This window comes from Lingula anatina, chromosome 1 (genome assembly GCF_051362555.1).
Source record: "Lingula anatina isolate TDL-2025a chromosome 1, LinAna3.0, whole genome shotgun sequence".
NCBI classification, from domain to species: domain Eukaryota; kingdom Metazoa; phylum Brachiopoda; class Lingulata; order Lingulida; family Lingulidae; genus Lingula; species Lingula anatina.
In genome coordinates this window covers 61,696,702-61,703,560 of record NC_141767.1, presented here as the reverse complement: position 1 = coordinate 61,703,560, position 6,859 = coordinate 61,696,702, and positions in this window count along the sequence as shown.

Here is a 6,859-nt window from a genome sequence, read left to right as displayed (position 1 = left end):
GAGGGACCCCGAGTTTCCCATCACATATGTTAGCTGAGGGCCTCTAATAAATGTGTCACTTCCCGCAACTGTGGATTGCATGCCTAGAGTTTTGTGGGCCTGTGCGATATTGGCGCCAGCTGTGGAAGTGTTGAGTGTTCCTGTGCTCTCTGGTGGTGTTTCTGAGACTGTGACTTGAGTGACGAGGGTGTCGTGGCCTTCTGCGTTTTGCATCGTGTAAAGTGCGTTATCTAGGGGTAGCCCAAGTACTCCCTCTGTGCCAGGGGAGGGATTCCTGGTGGTTGGTCCATTACCTGCAAATGAAGTTTAGTTAGTATGTGAGACTCCCTGAGCAGAGGTAAAAGCCCTGCCAGCTTATGTCAGTAAATATACAAAAGGGCATGCTGTGTGGAGAAAATTAGTTGATCTTTGAGCCATCTGCTGTTGTATTTCTTTTAATGCCTTCTGCATGCTCCTTATTTCACCCCTAAAATCTTCAATTTTAGAAGTATCTGTCTCTTTAGACAGCTATGTTGCAACGTGACCCTTTTGGTCCCAGTATGCCCTTTTTTAGTTTCCATAGTTACCTTTAACTCCAGTGTTCGAAATTAACTTTTTTGCTAGGAGGCAACTACTTGCTCCCTGATCTGAAAGTTGGAGGCAACTTGGACTTACCTAGAGGTAAATTCTTACAGATAATAGTTCAGCCTCATCCACCTGCCCTAGCATCGTGAAGGATCACTACTGGTCTGTGTGAGGCCCATGAGGCAAGATAGTTGGCCTCCTTGCCCTCTCTCCAGTCAACCACCACCTGTTAACTGCAGGTAGAGGGTCATATTGTCTCAGAGCTTATTTTTACTCTCATTAATGTGTCCAAAGTTGGGGTTGCCAGATTGCAACGCCAGTCGTTCTTAATCCTATTCATGGTAGAAAACCCCCTCTCACAGCATGCAGTTGACAGTGGGTAAGTCTCTACCAAGAAGATCACCTTCAAAATTGAAGCAAACTCGTCCCTCTCCTGATCTGTTAAATAGAATCTTTCCCATAGGGAATTAGGGTGGAGGCTCTTAAAGTTCGCATTACTCTGAACAAAAGTTTTAAGTTCTTCCCACTGGAGGTTTACATCATTCGCATTAACTGGAGGGTTTGTATTGGCCAGCACTTGTTCAAAATGTCTGAGCAGTGTCTGAAGATCTTCTCGCCCAAAAGCAGGCAGATCATTGCAATTGTCTGGCCAGTTTCTTGGATCAAAGATGTGAGCTGCTTTAAAAATATCAGTCCCACCAAGAATGTTTCCAAACTTTCTGTCCATTATTTGCAGTAGTGAGTTGATGATAATCTCTCTGTCTGGCTGGATTACATTTTTAAGAGTTTGACCTTTGAACACAGCACCATTTACATGTTGATAGAAAACCTCAAGTTAAGATCCATTAACTGTCAGGAGGGATGTCAACATAAGCTGAACATGCTCACACTTCAGAACCACACTAGGAACAGTTATGTCATCTCTTTGAAATAAAAGGGACAACTGGGCCATCTGGTCAAACACGTCGAGGAGAAAATGCATGTAGAGGACCACTTTGTATCGAAGCAATCTGTTGTTGATTCCTCTGGCTTTTGTCCTGTCTTCTGCTCGATTTGTCTTGTCAGAAGCATAGCTTTCTGGGTGAACAACAATAGATCTCCAGGTTTTTTCCAACTTTGCTAAGGCTTTCTGTTTATGCTCAACCTACCTTGTCCCATTTGCTCGTTCAGGCTTTAAGAACTGCTCATCCATAATGTCAGCAATACTTTCTAATACTCGTAGCCTTTTGGGAGAACCCTTGTAGAAATAAACAGAAACCAGAATGTTGACAATTTCGTCCATGTATGTGTCTTTTAAACAGTCCTTTATTGCAAGCTCTAGTCTGTGTGCAAGACAATGGATTTGGACTAGCCATGGGACATCCCATTGTAAAATTACTGCAACACCATTTGTCTTTCCCGTCATTACGCTTGCACCATCACTGCCGAATCCAATCATTTTAGCTCGCCACTCAGCACCATCCATGTCAAAGTCTGCAAAAGCCTTGTCTATAGCTTGAACAATCCCATCTGCTTTACCACTTTTTACATCTACTAGTTTCATATATAAGAATGTTGGCAGACCATTTTTCACAATTCTTACATACACTATTTTTTTCTCAACCTCACTCCTGTCTGTACTAGAGTCACAGAGTACCGAGAAGAAGTCTGCATCCTTTAACACGTGTTTTAATTCATCATGATAGATGCTACCAATAACATCAATGAATACCTTACACTGTTTGTCATTTCTGTAAGAGTCACCAATACTTACACCATTCCACTCAAGGAGGTCTAAGCATCTAGGAAATTCAACAAAAGGTTTTTCATAGAATGCAACATAGAACGCAGTCTTGAAAAGTTTCACCATCTTTTCCTCCACAGACTTTTCCATATTCTGTAACCCTTTCAAAATGTCAGTTGGATGATTTGTTTCAACACGGTGTCTTGCCAACTTTGCTTCAACAGAATCTTGGTGGAATGTACTTTGAAAATGTTTTTTGAGTAGACACTTCTTTATGTTACTTGTACCAACAGCAAATGGGACTGTCTTATCCTTACTAAACTGTTTACATACAGAGCACCAGATTTTTGAAAAATAGCGCCTTTGGAATCTTTTTCGCACACCTCCCTAGTTTCAAAATCGATATATTAGCCATTTTCTTTGAATTCAGTTTTCCATTTCTGAACTGTACTTGGTCGAACAGCCATATTGACAGGAGTTTTCAGTGTTTTTGCCTTTTTTGAATTTGGCTCAGCAGCCCCAGCTTTGTCTGCCAATGGGTTTTCATCTGCAACCGAGCGAAAGTTTTAAAAATCTGATAGAATTTGGGTAGATCTATAGATCTATATCAGTCCTCCAATGAGAATACAAGATATTTTTCAAAATAACTCTTTTATTTCAGAACAGATCTAGACTATATTATAATGATATATTTAGAATCACCTTTTAGAATTGTCTCAGTTAGACGATTCCAAAAAGTGGCCACAACATGTGGTTTCATTGAGATATGAAAAGTCACTATTTCAAAACTCATAGATCTATAGCACTGATACAATATAACTTCAAAATGGACTTTAGTAAATTGACAAATTGATCAAGCAGTGCAGGAATACTGTATTGCTGCATATTTATGCACTTGCTCTAGTCATGCACTGCGAGCGCCAGGAAAGGCAGAGTAAATGAAGCACGAGGATAAATCCTCAATAAATATACTTTGACTGTTTTCTGCATGTACGGAACGTAGATTTAGCTGCAATTTGTATGAAACAAATGTCACATTTTTACCTTGCTCAGTGGAAGTGCTCTCGCTCGGATTACATGTAGCAGCCGATGGATTTTTACCCTTCGGCAAAGATAAAAAATTCCGGATGTCCATGATTTGCTTTGGGCGGAAATGAGAAGCTGTGCACTGCGACTGCGCAAACCTTCGGAACCAATCGGCAAATGCCACGCCCAATTAGAATAGTTCAATTTGCCGCGGGATGTAATAATCATTTGCATATTCGTAGTGCACACGAGCCTCAAACAGTTGCGATTATATAGGTCACACAACTATGTTTAGAACTTCGGAAAACCAACATTTCATGGAGTAAACAAGTGGGAGGCAAGTAAAACATCGATCGCTGGTAAACTTTTAATAACTTTATTTTCAGTCTCCAAAATTTCTTGGAGGCAACTTTTTGCCACCGGCTTTCAGACCAGGGGGCAACTTGGTTAAACTAGGAGGCAAAACTGCCTCTTGCTACTGTTAATTTCAAACGCTGAACTCGGGATGCATTTTTGCCAATTGCATAGCTTCATACAATGTAGAAGGACGCTGCATATAAATAACTTGCTCCACTTCCGGGTTCAACATTCCTGCACAAAATCTATTTACTACTTCCAAATCTACAAACGACTTAGGTAGACTAGGGTAGTTTTGAGATGCGAGCCTTAGAACACGTACTCCCCATTCATCAACAGACTCCGTCTCAGTCTGTTTCGCATTATGCAGCTGAGAGCATACTGTTGCTGAAGTATCTGTTTCTCTGTAACACATTTCTAATTCTTCCACTAGGCTTTGATATGTCAATGTGCCTTCACGTTTAGTGACATTAACGCAGCATTCCTGAGCCTTACCTATAAGGCATAAACATAACCCATCCAATGACATGTTATCGTCCTAATGTTCTCTCTCAGCATGATGCAAAAATACAAGCTTAAATGCTGCCCAACTACCTTTACCGTTAAATGTAAGATTTTTAGGTGGGTAAACCTTACGTCGTGGCGAAACGCAGGCTAAGGGGGCCCTTTGACCCAAGGTACCTCACTGGCATTGTCCACTTCCATGGAAATCTCCTGTCTATCATCCCCAGGGTTTGACGGAAAAAAGGGTGTGCTGGCATTGCTAGGAAATAAACCACTTGGTCCTGGCACATCAGTGAATCTAGGGTTATTGCATGGATGAGAAGTTGAAACATTGGTGCCCATAGGTATGGTTTTGAGGAAAGTCCTTTCACTGTCCTCAGTCTGTGCAGGCATACTAGGCATCTGTGTAGTAGGAGGCACTTTTCTTTTATTTGAAGTAAATAATTTTTTAGCTGATTGCCACATCCACCCTCCTCATAAATTTGGCATCCATGTTGACCTTGACCCCTCATCTTGTGACCCAGGTGGGTTAGGGTTGGTTAAAAAGTCTAAAACACTTAAAGCAACTGGGGATATTCTTCCCTCTAACCACTCTAGCATCATTTCTCTTGTTAAGTTGCCCTTTTGAGCTCTTAACAAATAAAGCCTGCCCTGTTGTTATATCAGGTATATGCTGTTGTTGCTCATCAGTGATAAAATTGATGTAGAACTTACCCACGTGATCTGCCATTTTGTTAAATGTGTTCACTTTTGAAACAAAGACTTGTCAGCGAAATGGGATTCAAATAGCAAAAAATGCCTAAACTATACGCTAATACTACACAATAATACTTACCAGTACTTTTACTGATAATAAATTATTGTAATAATGATGTAATTACATGTATAATAGCGTTAACCTAGTAAAATGGAATTCTAGAGTGACAGGCACTTTCACCACATACACTTGTGACCACACAATTTTTATTATTTTTTGAACTGCTGCTTTCAGCTACTTGAGTTCAGATTGCCTTCTGTGTCTGATTGTTTACGTTGAACAAATTGTTCATCTTCTATGGTGGCATTTACATCTACTTTGGCAATCTTTTCCTCACTTTGGCAATGACGTATGAGGTAGGAGGTCTGAATGATACATATTCATTGTCCCATATCTCCTTATTCTCCTTAATCCACCCTGTCATAAAAGTCTCAAAGTAATAGCAGAATTTGTAAAGACTGCTGTTAAAATACATAGTTCACCTGAAATCTAGTATATCACAGCCACTTACTGTCAGTAATGCTGTGAATAGCTTAATTAATTAATATTATAGCATAAATTGCATTAACACATGTATAATTTAACATACTACATATGTAAACATATATAATTGTATATCCATATATATTGTGTAAATATTGTAGTCTAGAGAGCCTGCAAATGTATTCACATCATTTAGTGCTCAATAAACTTATTATTATTATATCTTCTGCCTCAAGTTTTTTGGAACAAGATGATCTCAAGGGGTAGAAGGGAATGTTAGCCTAACTTCGTTTTGCTGGCCTGTTAACCCGAGAGGCCATCCTTGAGTGGTTGATGAGGGTGTGTACTCAACTGCTTGTTCTCCTGCAGGGCGGAATTGGCCAGTGGGAAGGAGGCAAAATATCTTTAAAGAGCATTTTACTTTCTCCTTGAGGTTTAAACCTCGTAAACGCATCTAAATTGTTGGCTAAGCTTTTTTTAATTTCAGGCTCTTAAGGCTCACAGTGTTGAGCTGTGTCTATCATTTTTCCAAACTATTTTCTTTTCTTGAATAAGTTTTTTTCTGTAGTTTCCTCCAGTATTTTGGCATCTTCATTGTGGGGAGCGTCTGCCATATCGACCATGTGGTCTGACCGATGAGTTTCACAATTCATTGAAATGCCTCATCATTATAATTATGAGAAGGATATTCATAACAGACTTTGCTTTTGAAGTCTAGAAATTCTCTTACATGTTCTTCAGTGACCCAGCTATTTACTTTAATGCTGCACTTATTGTTCCATTCACACTTGACCCCCAGGCACTACAACATTATTCTGAGTCAATATTTCATTCTGAGTCAGAATTTGTGGTGTGTCACCACTTTATTTTGTCCTCATTTAAGTTGAAAGACTTTGTGGTCGCGGAGCTTTTTTAAAGTTTCAGTCTACTTTCCACCTTATCAGACATGATTTTCATTGACTTTTTTGCCACTGTCTGGTCACACCTGCTTTCATGTCTCAACAGATACCAGAAGTAAAGGTTTCTAGAAGTGACAGAGATACACGAGTGAGAGGGGTAACATAGAAATCTGACTCCCATGAAAATCATAATGAAAATTTTACTTCTTCCATGAAATTTTGACCCCAGTTTCATTATGAAAATCTGACTGGGGAGTCACCTTTTAGGGGAGTCAGATTTTCATGGTACACAGGCATTAGTGCCAAGCCCTGTTTGACTCAATGATACTGCCAGGAAGTTAAGACAACTGAGTAAAAGCCATTCTAATCTGTAAACAAATATTTACTGCAATATGTAAGGACAGATATGCTTTACAGCTTATATGCAACATTACATTTCATGAGGTACATTTGATACTTTTCGGTACTTCACCTGACATATTACATGTACATATGTGTACATTTGCTTCACAGCTTACATGCAACATTACATTTCGTGTAAGGTAG